General features: G+C 50.0%; 1 long non-coding RNA gene across 2 annotated transcripts in view; it reads left to right on the forward strand.

Annotated features, from left to right (window-relative positions):
* LOC144381827 (uncharacterized) overlaps positions 1-19781 on the forward strand; it is a 40235-nt gene extending 20454 nt beyond the window's left edge. The window contains exons 3-5 of one of the 2 annotated variants that reach the window (XR_013447749.1): positions 11118-11330; positions 12203-12476; positions 19423-19781. This is a non-coding gene — a long non-coding RNA (uncharacterized LOC144381827). Of the gene's footprint in view, positions 1-11117; positions 11331-12202; positions 14401-19422 lie in introns of those variants that run through there. The other variant, XR_013447748.1, reaches the window with a different exon arrangement.
* The last annotated feature ends 4239 nt before the right edge of the window (positions 19782-24020 follow it).

Below are 24020 nucleotides of genomic sequence, written 5' to 3' on the forward strand. Positions count from 1 at the left end.
CCTGCTCTGTGCCAGGCGCTTTGCTGCCCCATCTCGTAGCCACACAGGGACACACAGTGGAGGTGCCCTTACCAGTGCATTTACAGCTTCGGCCTTCAGCGAGGTAAAGTGACTTGCCCGAGGCCGCACCGCCATTCAGCAGGCTTGCACCCAAAACCCATCCACGGGCCCCCGAACCCAACGCAGGCCGTTGAATATAAGGAGGCCCTCAGCCCCACTTCATGCCGCCCGCCCAGCCCAGGGTTGCTCTGCTCCCTACAGACCCTCCCTCCCCTCCTTCCCCTTCCTCCTCCTTCGTTGTGCCCCTCACTCTCAGCCAGTGCCACTCCCCAGCCATGAGGCTGCTTTCTGTCCCCTCCCAGGGGTCCCACAGGGATGCGAGTTACCAGCTTGGGGGACCACTGCTTCTGTGGCATCTAAAGAGCTCAAGCATTGTCATCAGATGACCTGCATCTGGAGGGACTTGGCCATTCGCCTGGGTGACCCAGACAGGTCACTTACCCCCACTCTGGCTCAGTTTGCTCACCTGTAAATTGGGAGTGATCTGCCCATTCAGCGGGTTACCGCGAGTGTTAGGTCAGATCGTGGATGGAAAGGTTTAGGATGGAGCCCAGACCCCATGTTGGGACCTTTGTGAACACTTTCCCCACAAAAATGTGTGAAAAACGATCATTGATAGTTGTGTTGCTATAAAGATAACTTTATTAATTTATATATTGAAACATTTTCCTTGACCTTGAGGTTCACTATTTTTCCTTCTGATTTCAAAAGAAATTAAACCATTTTTGTGGGCCCCTAAAAGTATCGCGAGCCCTGGGCCTGTGCCTGCCATGCCCACTGCGGAAGGCGGCCCCGCCTGGCACACAATCTGTGCTGGGAGTTCGGGGCAGGCCGCCCACAGAAAGCGCCGGTGGGCTAGTCTGGTTCCTGTGTTTGAGCTGTGAGCCCACAACTCTCACTCACCATGATGAGGGGGCCAGAACCCCTCCTGCAGTCAGACCGTGGGATAGCCGGGCACTTGTTCCTCACACACCCCCTGGGGCCTCATCTCCCACCTGGGCTGTGTCACTGCACCTGGTTGGCTGTGTGTCCCGCCTGGTATCCCACCCCACACCAGCACTCTATGTATGGGGAGCGATTGCTATTGAATATCTGCTCCCAGGAAAAGGTACGCTTTTGTTGTGGTGTTAATGATGGTTAATGGTTGTTAATGTTGACCTGAAAGGCTCTGTGAACTCTTTCCCTTTTTGCTTTGGCTGTCAGGAAGCTCATAGCTGGCATCTCTCCAGGACCTGCACGGCAGGCATTTCTGTGGAGGACTCTCGCACCTGACTTTGTTCTACTTACTACCTTGTTTTCCCCCTTTTCTTAATTTCTCTCAGCTATGTTTTTGTGACTCCAGAAACTTATTATGGGAACATAAATAATAGATTACAACTATTTTAGAAAATACTTTTTAATTTTTAAAAGTAACATATTCTAAATTATGGAAGACTTTGAAAACAAAGGACAGGAATGTAAAGGCAAAACCAAAAATTACCCAGAACCCCACAGACCAAATAGCTGAGAGTATTTTCATATAGTTCCTTCTAGAATTTTTTCTAGGTACATTATTGCAGTCATACCATGTAAAAAACACTTGGAATTTTTCCAGTTCAATTGCCTACATCATTGCATGTTTTAATCCTGATGTAAGCATTTTTTTTAAGATTCTATTTATTCATTTTAGAGAGAGAGAGAGAGCATGAGAGAGGGGAGGGTCAGAGGGAGAAGCAGACTCCCTGCTGAGCAGGGAGCCCGATGTGGGACTCGATCCCGGGACTCCAGGATCATGACCTGAGCCGAAGGCAGTCGCTTAACCAACTGAGCCACCCAGGTGCCCAATGTAAGCATTTTAGTGTACAAATGTGTCACACTCTATCTGTGACCCTGTCATTTTTCTCACCCCCGATTCTTATCCAACATGAACAACATTGTGAGGAATATGGACACACCCCTGTGGATATGTCATTTCTATGTGAGTCCATGACTCAACAGGTGTGAGTGTCTGGGAGGAATTTCCTTCTGGTATTTACTTGATTTTCTAATGGAGGGACCCAGGGAGCTGCCTCAGCTCCCTTGCCAGGCGAAGCATGGTGTGAGTGAAGAGATGAGTAGTTAAAATAAACTATCGAACAAATAAGTAATGTCCCACCTCCAGGCCAGGACCCTCGGAGTCCTTGGCTTCTCCCATTCCAGCAACAAGTCATCTTTAGATGCTGTCATTTTCCCTCCAGACTCCTCCATTGTTCAAATACCACCTTCTGCCATTTCTCCTCACATGATGAAGAATTCCACGGTATTACAGGTGTTTCAAGCTTCTGGGTCTTTGCCCTTACCCTTGTCTTCTACCTGAACATCTTCCTCTCCTTGGACCACCTGACAACCTGCTATCCATCCTTCAAAGCCCTGCTCAGGCATCACTAACCTCACGGGCCCTTTCTCTGGGAGGAAGGTGAATGGGCTTCTGCAGTCCTCAGCGGCAGGCCTCTCCTGGGCTGTCAGGCTGTGGGTTCCTGGGCCTCCTGGTAGGAGATGATGGAGCACAGTGGTCCAGAGTCTGACTACCTGGACTCAAGCCCTGGCTCTGCTTCCTCATCTGGAAAACCAGGCAGAAACTGCACCTGTGCAGTGTGATATGGAGACAGCGTGTTAACACTTCAAGGGTTTAGCACAGTCCCTGGCCCTGGTACGCCCTCAACCACAGTTAGCTCTTCTCAGCTTAAAAATGGAACTGTCTGGAAAACCAGAGTACAAATTTGATGATATTTTGATTTTTATTTTGTCTTTCTTTTTTTTTTCTAAATATTCTTTTTTTTTTAAATTATTTATTTATTTGACAGAGAGAGTGAGCAAGCACAAGCAGGGGGAGTGGCAGACAGAGTGAGAGGGAGAAGCAGGCTTCCCGCCAAGCAAGGAGCCCAATGTGGGGCTCGATCCCAGGACTCCGGGATCATGACCTGAGCTGAAGGCAGACGCTTAACCGCCTAAGCCACCCAGGCGCCCATTTAAATATTCTTAACATCAACATAAAATTGACTTCTTATGACTCAGTGAATTCCTTACGAATCAATTCCTAAGGAGTAAGCCCACAGTGTGTGGTTCTGGCCAGCCCCAGTTGGATGCAGGAGATGCGGGAGGGCTAAGGCCTGAGGAGAGAGCAGAATGTGTTCTGCCTCCAGGGAGGGGGGCTTTAAAAATTCCCTGATCAGACCCCTCCCCATCTCTGGCACCTCTAAAACTCCAAAGAAACCAGTGAGAACCTCCCAGCAGCAGTATGTGGGTGGAATGCAGTTATGAGCTGTGCCGCCATGTTCCCAAGGGGCTAAAGGTGGGGGTCGTGCAGCAACATGTATGACTGGAGTCAGAGAGCAGCAAGTTCAAACCCCGTCTCTGTACTTCCATCCTGTGTGACCGTGGGCAAGTTGCTTTACCTCTCTGAGCTTCAGTGTCTTCATCTGCAGTCACAGTTGCTCCCTCCCAGGGGTTCTGTGATGGGGACATACCAGTTACAAAAGTGTCCAGCACGTGGAAGTTTGATTATAAATGTTACTTCCCTTCCCAGTGAGCTTGAGGGAGAAGAAAGTGTAAGTCTTGTTTTTCATTCTTCTTCTTCTTCTTTTTTTTTAAGATTTTATTTATTTATTTGATAGAGAGAGACACAGCAAGAGAGGGAACACAAGCAGGGGGAGTGGGAGAGGGAGAAGCAGCCTTCCTGCTGAGCAGGGAGCCTGATGCAGGGTTCGATCTCAGGACCCTGGGGTCATGACCTGAGCCGAAGGCAGACGCTTAATGACTGAGCCACCCAGGTGCCCCTCGTTGTTGTTCTTCTATTTCAAGCAATAATAACAGCAATGGTAATGTGCACTTCCCATTATATACAGCATATATTTTGTTTTTGGCACCTCCTCCTGCAAGAAGTCTTCCCTGATGCTACGGGACCAGACAAGGCACTCCTGTGCATATGTGGTAGTCAGTTGTGCCATTCATCCAAGTTTCCAGCTCTTCTTCCAGACACGTGGTAGGTCTCCAGTACCCCACGTCCCTCAGGTTGGGCGTGACCACGTGATTCACTTTGGTCGATTGGCCAATGTACAACGTACGTGGAAGCGATGTGTGTCCTGTCTGGGTGGAAGCTTTAAGAACCGGTCCGTGATTCACTCGTCTCTCCTTTCAGCAATCGGGCAGTGGATGGAGGCTCCACCAGCCTGGTCGCCAGGTGGGGAGCATGAGTGACAGAGCTCTGCTGTTTAGCGCTTCTGGGATGTTTTGTTACTGTCGCACAACCCTGCCCAACCTGGCTGGGCCAGCAGCTCTCTCGTATAACATGTCCCATAGGCCCCGAGCAGCTCATTCACTTCGACCCCCGGCACCTGGCCCAGTCCTGGGCATACTGGGTACTCAGATAAAAAGCCCATTTCCCCCTTTCCTGTTTCCTTTGGTCTGCAACTCAGTGGCTTGGATCTGGAAGTGCAGAGGACTCAGGCAGGTCATCCTTCCCCGCCTCCTTCACTTTCCCCGACTCCATTTCAATCGACCCATTTCAATGATCATAGTAACCTGTGACCTTCTGGTACCTCCTCCAAATGTTTCTTCTGACAGGAGGTTGAGCCTATCTCTCTGGCTCCTCAATGCACATGACCTTATTGCTTATTTTATTTTTTAACACGACAGACTCATGGATAAAAACATCAACTAATGATCACTATGTGCTCAGATATTAACTCATTTAATCCTCAAATTGAGTAAGCTGCTTGTCCTTCAATTTTCTCATCTGTAAAATGGGAGGGCGGGGGGAGAATAGCTGTTCCCGATATTCATTCTTCATTTCTTCCTTTCTAATAGACTTTCCACCACCAACACCACCACTATCACCAAGTTTTAGTGGCACACGTGCCTTCCTGGGATAATGGGTACATTTTCCACGCTGCTTTGAGGCATGTGACTAAGTTCCGGACAATGGGATACAAGCAGAAATGTCATATGTAACTTCTGGGGAATGCCCCAAGGGAGCAAGTATGCCCTTCTTCAACTATTCCTTTTCCCTGCTGGCTGAACTATGGATGTGATGGCTGGTTCTTGGGCAGTCATCTTGTGCTAGGAGGAAGACCTTAGATATTGAAGATGGCAGAGCAAAAGGATACCATCAAGACATGTATCAGCCTAGCGCTGCTTCTCTTTGAGCATCATTTACCTGGCAGAGAAGTTAATCACTATCTCATTGAAGCCTCTGATGCTTGATCAGCAGCATTAGTATCACCTGGGAATTTGTTAGAAATGCAGAATCTCAGCCCCCACTCCAGACCTGCTGAATCAAAGTCTGCATTTTAACAAGATCCCCAGGTGATTTGTGTGCAAAATAAAGTGAGAAGCACTCACAGATTTGAGCTACGGTTATTTGAGATGGGCCTGTGACTCACAGCTCAACTCAGTCCCAACTAGACCACCACCCAATGCACTACTGGGAAGATTAAGCAAGTTCATGAAGCCTAGTACAGGGCTCTGCCCAGCATGGGAGCTAGAGTTATTGAGTTGAGTTGCCTTGGGGTGTGGGTTCTGTGATATAGCATAGACTTATGGCACCCTTGCCATCTGCCCCTACAAGCCCAAGGACAACCCCTGATTCTGTGAAATCTTGAACACAGAGCAGAGAGAGCCCAGTATTTGTTGAGTAACAACTTATTTTGCATAAGCCATTGATTTGGGACCAGGGGAAGGGAGAGGTCCTTGGGATGGACCTTACTGAGCCTGCCTCACAGCCTGACCCCAAATGATGCAGGCCTAGGGGGCTAAAGGGGGAGGAGGTTTCAGAATGTTGTTGCCAAAGCCCTTAGAGGGGGGTAGCATTGGGGGGCACAAGGGACCCCTTCCTACTGTGCTCTTGCATGAGAACAGCCATGTCCTGCTCTTTCAAGCTAGCATCCTGGCTCCAGAGGGAAAAGCCTTCTGGATGGTGACTGGTTCTGCGGCTGTACTTATCCTCAATTTTCCAGCCGGTCAAGCTTCATTCTCTCCTGTTATGTGACTGATGGAGCTCTCCGCAGTGCCCCTCATTATGGTCTGAAGGACACAGTGGCCTAGTTTTCGTGGGGATGCAGGGAGCCTGCTAATGTAAGACTGCAGCCTGCCGTGGGGTGTTGCTGGGGAGGGAAGGAGTCTCTCTGGGTCAGGACGTGATGGGGGTGGTCCTGAGGCAAGGGGCCCTGAAGAAATCCTTGGGCTCAGCCGATGCACAGAGAGCCCTGGAATGGAAGAGGGCAGAGCCAGTGTGTCTGGCTGGGCCTGTGTTTCTCCAGGCTACTCTCCCCCTGCTCGTCTGCTGGCAGGACCTTCGCAGACCCAGACAGCCTTGAGTGGGTTTGGGTGGGCACAGCTGCCGGGAGGTCCATTCAGGCGGCTGGACCTGGCTCGGGGCGCTGTGTGTGTGTGTATGTGTCTCTTTCTGTACGTCTCCACCATCCCTGCCTCCTTCTCGATGACTTCCCCCGTTTCTGCACACAGAATCCCATAGCAATGAAGAGGTCTCTGGAGCTAGATCACCTGGAACATTTAAAACACAACCCCCCAACACACCCTGTCCCTACCATTTACCAGCTGGTAAAGGGGGGTCACAGGGGTGTTGTGGGAATCAAGTGAGGCACAGTCCTCACTCTGAGCCATCAATGGATCCTAGTTGCTGGTATTGACATTCTTGAGCCTGCCAGGTCACCGGTCCCCTTGGCTGGCCCAGCAGGGGTCTGCACGGTCCCTCAGGAAGACAGACATGCCCGCAGGCACCATGAGCAGGAGGCTCAGAACCGTTCTGTCCTGCTCAGAGTAAGTCATCAGGAACCCCTTCTCCCATGAAATCCCCTTAATTCCTTACACTTACAAACAAAAGGGGATTCTGTTCCCCAAGAGCCACTGATCCCTTAATTAGCTCTCCTTGTTTCTTATTAAGGTTACTTGGGACTGAATCACACACCCTCAAATGACAGCTCAGCTTCAAGGAAGTGATTTGCAGAGTCCAGGTCCCATGAGCCTGCTGCCAGGCCTTCTTGCACCAGTGCTCAGCTCTAATCTCTTTTTTATTATTATTTTCTGCTTAAACCCATTGTCGCTGCCTGGGTGCCTCTGACATTCAACCGCTAAATATCTTGCCAGAAGGCACCATCCTGTCTTTCAAAGCAGGGATTCTTTTGGTGGGATTTTGCCCAGGGACCGAGAGGGAGAGGTGTGTGTGGCCGGGTGGCAGTCACAGGACCTTGGGGTGGAGCCGATTCCCCCGGGCAGAGGGCCTTGTGGCCCGCGCATCTGGGAACAGGGAGAGGAAGCTAGGTGTGGCCTGCCAGAACCATTCTCCCCTCTGAGCAGGGTCCTGGCTCCTCTGGGGTCCTGTGTGGTTTGGGTTATCCCAGAAGCTGACTCTAACACAAGGATTCAAGTGCAAGCAGTTCATTTAGGGTGGTCCTGGGAAACAGTGCCGAGGTGGGCCAGAGGGACAGGAAAGGGCACGGCACCGCAGCGTTGCTGGATGCGCCACCAGGCTGGGATGCTGCCCGCTCCGCTCTCCATCAAGGGCCCGGGCAGCTCTGGGGACAGAATTCCCCAGCTTCTCAGCTTGCCCTGTGCATTCCTGCAGGACAGAAACCCTCAGATGGAACATTTGGTGTGGGGAGGGGGTTGGGGGGGTTGCAGTGTGCAATCTTCTGCCAGTAGAGGTGGATGTCCCTGAGCTCAGAGCCGAATCTGATTGGGGAACGTGTCCATGCCCCCCACCCCACAAAACCCAGCTTGGTGGAGCCCCCGGGTGATCACGTGACCCCCACTGGGCAGCAGTGAGGCTCAGGATTTGGCTGGTTTGGGTGGGCGGGGAACAGTCCACTGGTGTGCGGGTGGACTTGCTGAGCTGGAGGGGGGCCTGACCATTTTGTCACTGGGTGGGAAGAGACTGCTTTCCAGTGAAGCCAACGCGAGGAAAGCAGAGCTGAGAGATCCTGATGGCATTGTTGGAACCCCTCATTTTTAAAAAGGTTTATTAAAAAAAACAACCTGTGTAAAATATGCACAGCATGACATTTGCCATTTCAACCATTTTTAAGTGTACAGTGCTGTGGCCTTACGTATGTTCACACTGTTGTGTGGCATTTTTTTTTTTTTAAAGGTTTTTGAATGTTTATTCTTAGTAAGGGCCCAACAACTATGATCTGTTTGGGGGACAGTTGGTGCATGTGTTCGCACGGTCGGTCGGCAGACAGGAGAAGCGCCCCTTGGGGAGGGGTCGGGAGTGGGCACGGGACCACAATCCTGGAGTGCGTGGTGGCCGCGGGCGCCCGGCTGCCCCGCCAGCAGCCAGTGCGGCCACGTTGGCCTGCGTCCGTGACTTGGAGAAACACTTAATCCTAGGCTTGAGGGAAGCTCTCTGTGCTGCTGGTGGAATTTCTCTTTCATCAGGGGCCAGCATGTGTTCTAACCCTGAAATAGCTCCCTGGTCTGAGCCCATGTGGCTCCAGGTTTATTTATACCCATCACGTTGAGGAGCGTCCCCTCCCCCGGCTTCCTCGGGGGAACAACTGTGGACGGACAGACACAGGACAAGTCAGGCCATGGTTGAGACCATGATCCCAGAGTCATCTCTCTCTCTGTCCTCTCTGCCTTTACTGTCGAGCGCAGGGTCCCGGGCTGCACCGCAGGGACGGCTAGGGTGTTGAGAGGTGGCAGGGCACAGCTCTGGGGTCTCGGCATTTCTCCTGCCCCCTCGGGATGGGGAGAGTTTCTGGGCAGCAGGCTGTTCCCCTGGAGACTCAGCCTGTAGCTGTCCCTACATGTGGCCTCAGCTGTGTCACAGTGGAGGCAGGGGCTGGAGACGCAGTGGCCTCATTCGCCATTGCAGTGGGGGAGGGGTGCATTCCTGGCCACAACTGTTTGCGAAGCCCTTTCTGACAAAGCGTTCTGGCCCTGGGTGTGGGTTTGGGTGAGAGGGTTCTTAGACATTTGAAGGGCCATCCCCGTGTGATCTTTCAGGCAGGCGGGGGCTTGATGAAAGGCCAGAGGAGCCCCCATGATTGTAGCCACTGAGGAGTTTTGTGTTTGTCTCCTGCAGATGTTGAGTTGTTCCCTCTTCGGGGCTGTTGCTTCCTCTCCCCATCCCTGCATCTGCTTCTGTGGCTGTTTCTCTGTGTGTCTGTGTCTGTCTGAATGCCTCAGTATCTTGCTGACATTCTGGGTCTGTGTGTGTGTCCCTCTCTCGCTCTTTCTCTGACTCTGTGTCTCTCTGGCTCGTATTTTCTCTTTCTTGGTCTGGCTCTCCCAATCTATATATATCTGTTTATCTCTGGTCTTTCTCTCTCTATCTCTGTCTCTTTCTCTGTGTCTGTCTCTCACTCTCTCTCTGGTCTAATCCAGAAACCTTGGCATGGGGACATGGGTGAGTCAGGACTGGTTGTGACTGGAAACCACAGGGAAACCAGCCAGGGCTGGTCTGTCTGAAGGGGAATGATCCATTTACTTCCTGGAGAAGCCTGGGCATACACTCTGTCCAGCCCTTTCTGCCTTGCCCACTCCACGGACCCTCAGGAGAACGTTGGTTCCAGTCGTCCCCACCATGAGCGCCATCCCCCCCCAACTCGTCCCCATCATGGGGCTGTTCTTGGGCTGTGCAAAGCAGCTCTATACTCAGACTGGGTCAGACCTAACAGGGAAGAAAAGGAGCACAAGACAATCCGGTCTCAAGACATGCTTAGGATTTATGTGCAACCAATTAATAAACAAAATATACAGAACATTTGAGTAGTTTCGCTCGATCCCTAAATGTCTAGATGGTCACAAACAATCCAAAAGATCTTACTGGGAAAACTTTATATTTGGGGGTCACTTATACGTGAGCAAAGTTCGCCTTCACCTTTACCGGTGCATTTAGGGGATGTGGGGACTGGTATGTCCACTGGGGAGCAGCCCCTGTGCCCCAAAGACCTAGGGACCCCATGCGGCTGCCAAGGGGGCCGAGGACCAAGATCTGTCTCCACCGCACCTGATTCACACTGCCCACCACCCCCACCCCGTTAGGCTAGACACGCAGACCTCTCCTGTCAGCCCAGAACTGCAGACTCTGGCCTTGAGACACCCGATTGAGTGCTCCTTTCCTCTCCAGCCCTGCCTCTAGGTGGTCACAAAAACAATGACAGAGGGCTGGGACAGGTGACAGTGAGTCTGCAGGGGCAGATCGTGGGCAGAGCGTCGGGGCTGCTGGCATTTGGCAATGGCTTCATCCGGGAGGGGGCAACTGACCAGATTTTAGGCTTAGATAAAGCCCCAAGGCCCTGCAGTGGGAACAGGTGTGGAGTGTGTGAGGGAGCACCGCCTGCGGCCTGTGGCGATCAGACCGGGGGCATGGAAGGTGCTTGAGCAGGTGATGTGAGCAAAATAGTATCTTATGTAGAAAAAGAAACCTGGCAGCTCCAGGATCGATGGGCAGGGTGGGAGGCAAGACAGGCGGCTAGAAAACAGACTGTCAAGTGAAGTGACGCCTTCAGGAGCTGATCTAAGGAAGTTCTTCCCATCCCCATAGACAGTACTGGCTTGGCCGTGTGTGCGTGCCTGTGCGCATGTGCGTGTGCGTGCACGCCTCTGTGCGTGCCCGTGCGCATGCGTGAGCGTGCATCTGTGCCTGCCTCTGTGCGCATACGGATGTGTGCGCATGTGCGCGCATGCCTCTATGTGTGCCTGTGCGCATATGTGTGCCTGTGCGCATATGTGTGCGTCTGCACATATTCGTGTGTGTGTGTGTGTGTAAGTGTGTGTGTAAGTGTGTGGCGTCGTAGCACCCTTTCACAAAATTCCCATCTGTGGCTGGTCCCCTCCCCTCTCTGTCCCTCCTCGTAAATCCTTCACTCTGTGAACCCACAGAAAGGGTGGGCAAAGAAGACAGAGACTTTTTAAAGCGGGGGGAAGGAGATGAGGGTCAGGAAGACTGGGCCTAATCTGCATTCTGTCCTCCCCCATGAAGGTGAGGGGTTTAGAGATTCCAGCAAACCCCCTGATGCTTGTTCGTGCATCAGCGTTCTTCACACGAGCCCATCAATGACTCGGTTGTCCACCAGCAGGAGAATGGCTCTGCCAGAGGTGATACGGCCCACAGTGGAATAAAAAGGAACCACTGGGGAGACCTGCAGCAATGGGCCAGTCTCACAGAGGGTATGTGGAGCGACAGAGGATGCGCCCCGAAAAGTACACCCTGTAGGATTCATCGCTGTGGAGTCCTGGAACAGGCGAAAGCATTCCCAGTGGTGGAAGGCACAGGAGTGGCACCTCAGGTGAGGAGGTGGGGTGCCTGGGAGGGGCGGGAGAGCTTTGCAGGGGGGAGGGGAGTACGCTGTATCTCGATGGGGCCGTTGTTACACGGTGCAAACGCCTGTCTGTCAAAACTCACCCAGTTGAATCTTTAAGATCCACTTTACTGTATTGAATTCGAATTCTGTTAAGAAAAAAAAAAAGGCTGCCAGTTATTAAAAAAAAAAAAAGCAAAGAGGGGAAAGGAGGGGAGCAGAAAGAGTAGGATGTGGCTTGGCTCCTCAAAGTTCCACTCAGGGTAAACTAAGGCAACCACCAAACCTAAAAGTGGGCCTGACAAACGCGATGGGGGGCGCAGACCAGGGAGTGAGGCTCCTTAGATTGTGCACTTCGGGGGCCTCCCTGGCTCACTAGCTCCGGCTTGGTGTGGCCCGTAGGCAGAGCCTCCCAGGCTTCAGGAGAAGCCACCCTGATTTGGGGTCAGATCTCCCTGTTTTTAGTGTTGGCGACTATAGTACTAATAGCCCACTGTTGACCAGAAGCCTTACTGCTAATGTCATCTCTTAAGACATATTCTCTATGTGGGGCACCTGGGTGGCTTAGTCGGTTGGGCGTCTGACTCTTGATTTCATCTCAGGTCATGCTCTCAGGGTCCTGGGATTGAGCCCCACAAGGCTCCACACTCAGCGGGGAGTCTGCTTGAGATTCTCTCTCCCTCCGCCCCTCCCCGTGCTCACGTGCTCTCTCTCTCAAAAGACAGATTTTGTTTGTGTATTATATACTGTATTCCTATAATAAAATCTCACTTTTTCTTAAATTTTTAAATATTTCTAGCCTATATGGTTTGTCTGTGAGTTTTTTCAAATTGTTGCAAATCTCCAAAACATTTTCCCAGTATGTTTATTGAAAAAAGTCCGCATTGAAGTGGCCCTGTCTCAGCTGTGCATCATGCAGTGGGCCTCACAAAACACCTCAGCTGTTGCCCACTGACCACCTCATCTTAAAAGTCTCGTCCTTGGAGCGTTTCTGTTGACAACAGGGCTGCTGGGGATTCTCGTGCCTTTGGGGTGCACACACGGCAAACTCCTGACGTTCCCCGAGTCAGGCACGCGGCCGAGCAGCTGGGGCTGAGTCGGGAAGAGGGCATCGTGGGCCAAGACGTGAGAGTGGTAAGTGCTCCTAGAAGTAAAGGTCGAGTGGGAAAGACTTTTAAGAGAGAACATTCTCTCTGAGATCAAATGTGTGTTTGTGTGTTTCCTCTGCTGTGGATTGGGCCAAGGGGCCAAGGTTCAGGTTTGGCTGGAATGCCAGCGCCCCCAGGACACCCCTGTGAGGAGAGCCCCATGGGAGGCCTCCCTGGAAAACAACCCCCTTCCCCCCCGTCGGGGATACCCCAATGTTATGCCATAGCCAGGACCCTGTGCCCCCACACACCCCAAGGCTGGGAGCTGCTGCCCCCCCCCCCCTCAGGCCCCAGGGTTCCCATGCTGGCTCCAGGAAGAGCTCAGGTGGTGGCTCCCTCCCCACCCCTCAGGCTCCTTGCCTATAAAATGGGTATCACAACATTTGTGGGGACTGAGGCCATGTCTACAAAGGGAGCAGCATCTGTTAACAGCAGAGGGAGTCTTCCGGCAGCTTGAAATCAGAGCTGAGGCTGCTCATGACGGAAACCACCCCGAGTGGGGTGGGGGCATGAAGAGGCCCTTTCCCCGCTGCCCGCTGAGCACCCCCAGAGTCTTTCAGGGCTGCCCCCGTCCCAGGCGGGCCCAATGGGGAGAGCCCACATGCTAGAGGGAGCCAGTGTGGTTCATAGCCTCTCGATGCCTCTTACTGTGAGACTCTGGGCAAGTTATTTAACCTCTCTGTGCCTCAGTTTTTTTCTTCTCTAAAATGGGATAAGAACACCACCTACCTCACAGGGAAGTTGTGGTGATTACATGGTTAATATATGTAAAGCACTCCCAGTCTTAGCCCATAAATGCTTGGTAAGTAGGCCTTTCCCTGCTGGGAAAACAATTTAAGGCCAATCAAAGAAGGATGTTAATAAAAGACTCGTTCCTATAAGTAAAAAAATTGAGTATTCATTCTTAATTTGAGTCACTGCAGGTTAATAATGTAGAGATTTCACCCTCAAAGAGAATGTGGGTGCAAATCCCAGCTCAACCATATACCACCTGTGCCCAACTGGAGTATTGTTCTAGCCTTCTCTCCTGCCCTCCCTCCCTCATCCCACTAGGGGTCTACTTCCCCTCCTGAGTCACGTGACTTGCTTTGGCCAATGGGCTGTTGGCAGGCATGGTGCAAGAGGCATGGTGCAAGAGTCTGAGTTGTGTGTGCGGAGTGGGGCCTACTTGCAGGGCTTCTCTCGCCATGGGAAAAATGTGTTCTCGCCTGCTAGTCTAGGGACAATGACACTTTAGCAAAACTTACATAAATTATCTCCTTTAATTCCTACCACTATCCTAGGAGAGGGTCTTGTCATCTCATTTTGCAGATGAGGAAACTGAGGCCCCACTTGGGTCCCAGGATTCTTACTGCAGTCACATCCCTGGTTGGTAGCACCAGGAGACTTCACCCCTCTGGACTCAGGGCAGGGCTTGGGATTTGAGCTTCCCCTGAGCAGGAGTTTCTCCAGAATTAGACTCTCCATTGAAAAACCCTGTCCCCTCCAGTAGGCATGGGTAGGTTCCAGAGCAGCAAAGAGGGTGCCTGCATTTTCCTGCTCAGGCAGACAAGGGCATTGAATGGGTTCTCTCAGAAAGAAAACTTTTGCCCCAATGAATCTAATTAAGTGGTTAGTGTCTGGAGGGAATGAGCCACTCCTGTCACTGGGAGGTTTAGAAGTTGACAGTTGATGGAAGATAATTTCTTGAGGCCGAAGCCTTTAGATGCCGCCTCCAGGGGCCCTCAGGTCTCCAGAGAGGAGAGACGATGCTTGTCTGCTGGTGGAGAAGGAGAGAGGGGTGTGGACAGGAATCCTGGGGTCGGGGAGTGTCCAGGGTCCCTGAATCAGATTCCTTACCAGCCAGCTTGTCCCCGAGTGTCCCAGAGTCCAATGAAACTCACAGCCTTTGATGTTGGCAATGGGGGGAGAGGGGAGGAGTCAGATAGGGGAGGGACAGAGGGGACACTGAGGCAGGAAGTGGCTGAGGACAGAGATTTCACTGCCACGACCAGCTGGCCCCATTCACTCCCACATCCAGGAGGGTGGGGAGGTGAAACCGCTTCAAGGGAAAGTTCACTAGTGAAAGTTGTTTCTTCCCAAGACCCTGCCGTGCTACAGACCTTCATCCTATCCCTCTCTCGTTATGACCCCTGCAGGTATGTACTGCCACTCCCATTCACTGATGGGGAAACTGAGGCTCAGTGAGATTAAATGACGTTTTTTTAAAAAAAGATTTTATTTATTTATTTGACAGAGATGGCGAGAGATGGAACACAAGCAGGGGGAGTGGGAGAGGGAGAAGCAGGCTTCCCACTGAGCAGGGAGCCCGATGTGGGTCTCGATCCCAGGACTCTGGGATCATGACCCAAGCCGAAGGCAGACGCTTAATGACTGAGCCACCCCGGTGTCCTGAGATTAAATGACTTGACCAAGGTCACTCCACTGACCATCACATCTGGGTGTGTGTGTGACTTCAGAACCATGCTCTTTGGGGAAAGTCGGATTCAGTTCCTGTCTCTGCCCTGCTTATAGGCATAAATCATATGTGGGACTCATGGCCTGGCTTCTGTTGAGATGTGTTCATTAAAATTAAGAACATGATACCTTATTTATTTGGCATTAGAGGATGTGGTATTCTTCAAGTCTGTTTGCTAGAGCTCATTAGTTGAAGCGTTTTGGTTTCTGTAATTGTCAACGAGTTGAGGTGAAAATCGCTCTCAAATGCATGCCATCTGTTGTTGTCTTGTTGAGGTGCATACGAAGCATAGTTCAGTCTTTTCCAGAAGGTTCTGGTAACCGTTATGAAGGGTGCTCAGCTGTACAGATGCCCTCTGGGTTGCTGACAGGCATTGGATTATTCATCCTGCACTGAACGGCCGCCTTTTCAGCTTTATGGGGTGCTTCTCCAGTCTCAGCCCCACTGTCATAATGTCAGCTGTAACTCCAGCTGCGGTCAAAAGCCATCTCCGTGCCTTCCATGCCGCTGTGGACGGGACAACGTGGCCAGGCCTTTAGGTGGGTGTAAAATATGCATTACAAAATGTGAGGCAATGGCTGGCGGGCCTTCTACAGGGACTTTGTGACATTTACAAATTACTGTTGCTCCTCCGTGTCTTGTCTGCTTTCTTCCTGACTCTCAGTTGCGTTATTGTCTGTGTCGCTACATATATTGCATCCAGATGAGTGAAGATTTGTGCATGACAGTGGAGTAATGTTAAGGAACATCTATGGCTGGAGGCAAGCAGAAAAAGTCAAGTGCATGTGTCAAGGGCCTTTTAAGAGCCTGTATACCAATGTAATTAGCAACTTTATTTGTAACAGCCCCAAACTACCCACAGCTCAAATGTCCTCCTGTGGATGAGTGGATAAACAAACTGTGGTACAGCCACACCGTGGAATTCTTACGCAGCAACAAAGGGGGCGAACGATTGATCTATACACCTTGGATGGATTGCAAGAGCATTAGGGCTGAGGGAAAAAGCCAGTCCCTGAGGGGGGGTCACATACCAATGCAGTGTATAGAACACTCTCACATGAGAAGATGATAGCAATGGAGAACAGACCACTGCGGGTTCAGGGGACAGGGAGGCTACAGCTGTAGAGGGGCAGGAGGGAGTCCTCGGGTGTCCTGACTGCGGCGGTGGCTCTGAGAATCTGTACGTGGGGCCACATTTCACAGGCCACTCCCCCCCCCCCCACACACACAAGTGCATGTGAAAAGGGGTGAAGTCTGAGTAAGATCTGCAGTGTACTTGATGGTAACGTACCAACATTAATTTCCTGGTCATGAAAACTGTTCTCTGGGTGGGAAGATGTTACGATTGGAGGAAGCCCGGTGAGGGGTGATAGGAACTCTCTGTGCACTATTTTGGCAGTTTCTTTTTTTCAAGATTTTATTTGTCAGAGAGAGAGAGAGCACAAGCAGGGGAGCAGCAGGCAGAAAGAGAAGCAGGCTCCCCGCTGAGCAGGGAGCCTGATGTGGGACTCCATCCCAGGACCCTGGGATCATGACCTGAGCCAAAGGCAGACATTAAGACTGAGCCACGCAGGCGTCCCTATTTTGGCAATTTCTGTGTGAGTCTAACATTACTTCAAAATAAAAAGGTAAATTTTTTTTTTTTTTTTTTTTTTTACAACTCTGTAAGAGGGGCACCTGGGGGGCTCAGTCAGTTAAGCATCCGGCTCTTGATTTCAGCTCAGGTCATGACCTCAGGGTCGTGAGATCAAGCCCCGCATTGGGCTGTGCACTAAGTGTGAAGCCTGCTTAAGGTTCTCCCTCTCCCTCCACCCTCCTTCCACCCCTAAAAAAAAAAAAAGCCTATGTAAGAGAGCCAGTAGAAGCCTTGTGTTCTCAATTATCTCTCCCATCTTTCCACCCAATTGTGAACTTTCCAGTTATGTATAATGTTGAAATATAAAATCACTTTTTCCAAGTTCTTCTGGTTTATTATTACTGTTATTATAACCATAATTATTATTCATCATGACTTTTCCTGAGCTCTTTGTCTTATTAACATATTATTTGTTTCAGGGGTACAGGTCTGTGATTCATCAGTCTTACACAATACATAGTGCTCACCATAGCACATACCCTCCCTAATGTCCATCACCCAGCCACCCCATCCCTCCCACCCCCCACCACTCCAGCAACCCTCAGTTTGTTTCCTGAGATTAAGAGTTATTTGTCTCCCTCTCTGGTTTCATCTTGTTTCATTTTTCCCTCCCTTACCCTATGATCCTCTGTCTTCTCAAATTCCTCATATCAGTGAGATCATATGATACTTGTCTTTCTCTGATTGACTTATTTCACTTAGCATAATACCCTTTAGTTCCATCCATGTCATTGCAAATGGCAAGATTTCATTTTTTTGATGGCTGTATAATATTCCATTGTGTATATATACCATATCTTCTTTATCCATTCATCTGTCGATGGCCATCTTGGCTCTTTCCATAGTTTGGCTATTGTGGACATAGCTGCTATAAACATTGGGGTGTATGTGCCCCTTCGGATCCCTGCATTGGTATCTTTGGGGTAAATAGCCAGTAGTGCAATTGCTGGATCATATGGTAGCTCTATTTTCAACTTTTTGAGGAACCTCCATACTGTTTTCCAGAGCGGCTGCACCAGCTTGCATTCCCACCAACAGTGTAGGAGGGTTCCCCTTTCTCTGCATCCCTGCCAACATCTGTCGTTTCCTGACTTGTTAATTTTAGCCATTCTGACTGGTGTGAGGTGGTATCTCATTGAGGTTTTGATTTGGATTTCCCTGATTCCGAGCGATGTTGAGCACTTTTTCATGTCTGTTGGCCATTTGGATGTCTTCTTTGCAGAAATGTCTGTTCATGTCTTCTGCCCATTTCTTGATTGGATTATTTGTTCTTTGGGTGTTGAATTTGATAAGTTCTTTATAGATTTTTGGATACTAGCCCTTTATCTGATATGTCATTTGCAAATATCTTCTCCCATTCTCTTGGTTGTCTTTTGGTTTTGTTGACTGTGTCCTTTGCTGTGCAAAAGCTTTTTATCTTGATGAAGTCTCAATAATTCATTTTAGCCCTTGCTTCCCTTGCCTTTGGTGATGTTTCTAGGAAGAAGTTGCTGTGGCTGAGGTCGAAGAGGTTGCTGCCTATGTTCTCCTCTAGGATTTTGATGGATTCCTGTCTCACATTTAGGTCTTTCATCCATTTTGAGTCTATTTTTGTGTGTGGTGTGAGGAAATGGTCCAGTTTCATTCTTCTGCATGTGGCTGTCCAATTTTCCCACCACCATTTGTTGAAGAGACTGTCTTTTTTCCATTGGACATTCTTTCCTGCTTTGTCGAAGATTAGTTGACCATAGAGTTGAGGGTCCATTTCTGGGCTCCCTATTCTGTTCCACTGATCTATGTGTCTGTTTTTGTGCCAGTCCCATACTGTCTTGATGATGACAGCTTTGTAATAGAGCTTGAAGTCCGGAATTGTGATGCCACCAGCTTTGCTTTTCTTTTTCAACATTCCTCTGGCTATTTAGGGTCTTTTCTGGTTCCATACAAATTTTAGGATTATTTGTTCCATTTCTTTGAAAAAAGTGGATGGTATTTTGATAGGGATTGCATTAAATGTGTAGATTGCTCTAGGTAGCATAGACATTTTCACAATCTTTGTTCTTCCAATCCATGAGCATGGAGCATTTAACAAAGTACAGCATCCTTTCTTGATTAAAACTCTTCACGGTGGGGGCACTTGGGTGGCTCAGTCAGTTAAGCGTCTGCCTTCGGCTCAGGTCATGATCCTAGGGTCCTGGGATCGAGTCCCGCATCGGGCTCCCTGCTCAGTGGGAAGCCTGCTTCTCCCTCTCCCACTCCTCCATGAGGGTCCATTTCCTTGTGTCTTCTGCAATTTCTTTCAGGAGCGTTCTGTAGTTTTCTGAGTACAGATTCTTTGCCTCCTTGGTTAGATTTATTCCTAGGTATCTTATGGTTTTTGGTGCAATTGTAAATGAGATCGACTCCTTAATTTCTCTTCCTTCTGTCTTGTTGATGGTGTATAGAAATGCAACTGATTTCTGTGCATTGATTTTATATTCTGCCACTTTACTGAATTCCCGTATGAGTTCTAGCAGTTTTGGGGTGGAGTCTTTTGGGTTTTCCACATAAAGTATCCTATTATCTGCTAAGAGTGAGAGTTTGACTTCTTTGCCGATTCAGATGCCTTTTATTTCTTTTTGTTGTCTGATTGCTGAGGTTAGGACTTCTAGTACTATGTTGAATAGCAGTGGTGATAGTGGACATCCCTGCCGTGTTCCTGACCTTAGGGGGAAAGCTCTCAGTTTTTCCCCATTGAGAATGATATTCGCTGTGGGTTTTTCATAGATGGCTTTTATGATATTGAGGTATGTACTCTCTATCCCTACACTGTGAAGTTTGTTTGTTTTTTTTTTTTAAAGATTTTATTTATTTATTTGACAGAGAGAGACACAGTGAAAGAGGGAACACAAGCAGGAGGAGTGGGAGAGGGAGAAGCAGGCTTCCCACTGAGCAGGGAGCCCGATGTGGGACTCGATCCCAGGACCCTAGGATCATGACCTGAGCCGAAGGCAGACGCTTAACCGACTGAGCCACCCAAGTGCCCCCACCGTGAAGAGTTTTAATCAAGAAAGGATGCTGTACTTTGTTAAATGCTTTTTCTGCATCTATTGAGAGGATCATATGGTTCTTGTTCTTTCTTTTATTAATGTATTGTATCACATTGATTGATTTGAGGATGTTGAACCAAACTTGCAGCCCAGGAATAAATCCCACTTGGTTGTGGTGAATAATCCTTTTAATGTACTCTTGGATCCTATTGGCTAGTATTTTGGTGAGAATTTTTGTATCCATATTCATCAGGGATATTGGTCTGTAATTCTCCTTTTTGGTGGGGTCTCTGGTTTTGGGATTAAGGTAATGCTGGCCTCATAAAATGAGTTTGGAAGTTTTCCTTCCATTTCTATTTTTTGGAACAGTTTCAGAAGAATAGGTATTAATTCTTCTTTAAATGTTCTGAGCTCTTTCATTTACCCAAACCAATGACCCAGATTTGTAACATGAGACCAGAGGAGGCTGGGGTAGGGCGGGGGCTGGCAAGAATGATGACATTAGACTGTCACCTCCATAAAGACATATATGTTGTTTTTCTTCCTCACTACCTCTTCCCTAGTGCTTAGAATAGGGTCTGAAATGCTCAAGAAATATTTGTTGAATGCATGTGTGCAGGTCCAGAGGTATGTGTCCATATGAGCGTAGGATATGCACGTGTCCTTTTCTTGGGTACTCGCAACTATATTTGACTATTTGGAGATGGAATTCAGTTTTATTGAGAGAGAGGAGGGAAGGGAGGGGGGGACAAGGTGGAGGAGGAGAGGAGGGTATTTACGGAACACAGTGCCCAACGTTCTCTCAGGCCTCTTCCCCGGCAACCCGCGCTCCCACTGACGGGCAGCAGCTACTCTCTGATGGCTGTCACTATAGACTCATTTTTGTCTTTTCTTGAACTGTATTGAAATGGAATCCTAGTAGGTATTCCTCCTTGTTTGGTTTTTGCAGCTCACCCTTGTGTCTGTGAGATTCATCCATGTTGTGTGTAGCACAAGCGCATTCCTTTGTACTGCTGAGCTGCCTCCCATCTTAACGCTGTTCCACGGTTTGCTTGTCCATTCACCCGCCAATGGATGGGTGTGGTTTCCGGTTTGAGGCTATAAGGAACAAGGCTGCTCTGAGTGTTCATGTGTAAGTCTCTCTGTGAGATGTGTATTTCATTTTGCTTGAGTAAATACCTAGGAGTGTGATTGTTAGTAGGTATGTTTGACTTTATTAGAAGCTGCTGATCTATTTTTCAAAGTCCTTGCACCATTTTATACTCCCATTAGAAATCAAGAGTTCTAGTTCCTCCACGTCTTTGCTGTCCCTATCAGAAACAGGCTGTCGTTGCAGGAACAGATTGTAGCCCCCATCACTGATGGGCTGCTTCCCTGTCCCCCTCCCTGCTCCCCACTGCAGCTCTTTGTGCAGTGCCCAGATCCCATGCTCAGGAGGGATGGTGAGCGGCGCCTGCACCCTGAGCTCTGGGAGTCCCCACTCTAGACCCCTATAGGTGATTTCTGTCCAGTTATGACCTCTTATTTCATCAATAAGGAGACAAGACTGGCCCAAGGTCACCCAGTGAGAAGCAGGGCCAGGGCGGAAGCTCAGATTCTTCTTATTTCCAGCTCGTGCTCCTTCCTAACACCAGAAAGTTATCTCTACACTGTCTTTCTTTCCTTCTTTCATCCCAGCCTCTCTGCCTTTGCTCGCGCTGTTCTCCTATCGTGGTGCCACTCTCCCTAGGTTCCCATCTGACACAGCCTGGCTGTTCTGAGGTGATTCCTTAAATCTGAGCTTTGAACCTCAGCTTTGAACCATGGATTTTCTAGAAGCCTTCACCTCCAACAGACACACCCCAGAGTGGGAAGAAGGTCCCAGAAAGGCCTCGGAGTCCTCCAACCTTGCTGGGGGCTCACTGAGGGCCTTCCCCAATAAGGAACTCCCCCCGCCCCCGTTCCTCCCTGTTCAGGACCTCACCTCTGCACACTCTGCTGCTCCTGCTGTCCGGAATACCTCCCCCCAAAACTGCCTGGTCAACTCCAAGTTCCAGCTCAATGCTCTACTGCCTTGGGCAAGCCCACCTGCTACCCCTTCCTCCTGGTTTAGGGCACATCCCTCTTCTACTCCTGAGTCTGCCTTTTCCAGATTCACAAGTTGTCATACTTGGACTTGTCAGGAGATCTACATGGGGGAGGGCAAGTTCCCCAAGGTCAGTCCCTTGGCTGGGTTGGGTATGTGGCCCTCGGGATGCACCACAGTCCACCACATATGGGTGCCTCGTAAAGGGCTCGTGTGGCCTGTCACATCCACGTAGAAGGACAGTGAAGTTTACACCTTAGAAATTAAATGTGGTTTTGTGGCTCTTCCTCATGACCAGGGGTTGGGGGTGGACAGGACAGCGTCTACTCTCATGAGTCATACCCTTTCCTTACTTTGACTCACCTGCTCCTCACACATGTTCTGAGAGGCAGGCAATGTATCCCATTCCCAGGTAAGAAAATGGGGGTCTAGAGAGGTTGTGCAAGTTGCTCAAGGGCATACAGCTTATGTGGGGCAGAGGCCCTTCTTGAACCCAGATCCATTGTCTGCACAGTCCCATATTCCTGCCCTCACACACCTTTTCCATGGAGAGGCTCCTTGCTCTTGGTTCATAATAGGACAGTTGCACAAGGTACGGTGCATGGACCAAAATTAGTCAGAAATTTTGCAACCGGATCTATACAGGAAAATCTAGGTCACTCATTGAAGGCTGATTTGTCTCTTCGAAGAAAAGGGTCAGTGTCTCCAGGGTGACTTTGGGTCATAGACGTCATGAGCTGACTCATAGTTATGGGGCTCTTTCCCAGGTGTTTCTGAGAAAAGACGTCTACGTACCCAAGTTGTTTTGCAGCCCCATCAGAGCTTAGGGAACATTGGCAAAGAGATGGGGCAGAGCAGAACTTTCCTGGGGGTGGGGGCAAGGTGAGAAGAGAAGAGGTGGTCTCGGGGGATACCAGGGTATTTCATGGCAGGTGCTAAGATGCCTGCTCCTTCTCCAATGTTCGAGTGAATCGCCATTGCCACCTAGGTGAAATTTTGTCCAAAGTGCATTCTGGGAAAAGAACTTGCAAAATCCCTCTCAGAAAGAGGCTTGGAGCCAGCATGTCCCTCCCCCAGCCCTGGTCTGGAATTTGCTTTGGAAACCACCCTCCTGGACCTCCAGGTGCACCTTCTGCTCCTGGACATCTGACCAGGCCTCACTTCGGCTAGGAGTTCATCTGGATCTTTTGCAGGTTAAAAACCACTTCTTCTCATTGCATCTTCCCCTGAATGACAACTGTGGCTTTGAGCAGTTCTCTTCTTGGCTAAATTAAGTCCTTCAAGACATGTGGCCACTCAACTCTGTATATTCTACAGAGTTGGATAATATTATGGCCATTTCTTTGAGGAATCCTCTGAATTTTTAAACTGTAGGCACTGACCCAGTCTAGAGCCAGGCTCTAGACTCCTGGGACAGTGCTCCTCCCACACTCACACACGCCGGGGGGCGTAGATCTGACATTTGCGCTCTGCTACTGGGGACCTCTGCCCACAGCTGGGGACAGGAAGGGTGAACTCTGCCTGGCCTGCTGAACTAACTCTCACCTGGCTTCTGCTCAGGCTCTGTGGTTAACATCTCTGTGGCACACCAACAGACTTTCTCTGAAAGTCTGAGTTTCTCTGAATCTCTGAGGTGCAGGATTCTGAGAAACCCAGCAGCAGCCTGGCCACCACCATCAGAGCACTAGGTGAGTCACCCACACACGCCCAGGAATGACATCTCCATATTTCACCACATGGTGAATTTGGGCCCTGGTGCTGATGCGGACACAGGCAGGTGGGAACACACAGAGGTCCCTGTGCTCACGCATCCCACAGACCGGCAGAGCCTGGGCACCCTGGGTGTTCGAGGCCACCTCAGACCTGTGGGGGGAGGGAGCAAGGCTTGTGCCTTCCCCATCGCCTATCCTGTGGGGTTATTGTAAGAGTTAATAATGCAAGTGGTGGCTGGACACAGTACCTGGCACTTAACAGACTCGATCCTACTTGCAGCACCCCTGAGAGGCGGCCACGCTTCGCCTTCTCCCCAGCATGTTACAGACCAGGAAATGGAGGCTCTCAGAGCTCCCTTGTCATACTCAAAGAACCCTCTTAATTGGCTGAGATTGGGCTGGAGCCCTGGCATCTTGAGACTTAAGACAGGCAGGGCTCAGGGCACTGGAGTCCGATGGCACTAAACTCTCCTCTGAATGGGGGTTGGCCAGGAGGAGTGACACTGGCCTCCTTCTCCCTCCAGTCTGTCAGAGCTGGCTCTGGCTCTTTCCCTAGGGGTAATGTTTGTGGGAATGAAAGCAAAGGGTGACAAAGAGGCTTAGGAAAAACCTAGGACAGGCTGGGTCTCAAAAATCTGGGGAGAAAAGGGTTTC

Source organism: Halichoerus grypus, chromosome 1, assembly GCF_964656455.1.
Source record: "Halichoerus grypus chromosome 1, mHalGry1.hap1.1, whole genome shotgun sequence".
In the NCBI taxonomy this organism is placed as follows: Eukaryota; Metazoa; Chordata; class Mammalia; order Carnivora; family Phocidae; genus Halichoerus; species Halichoerus grypus.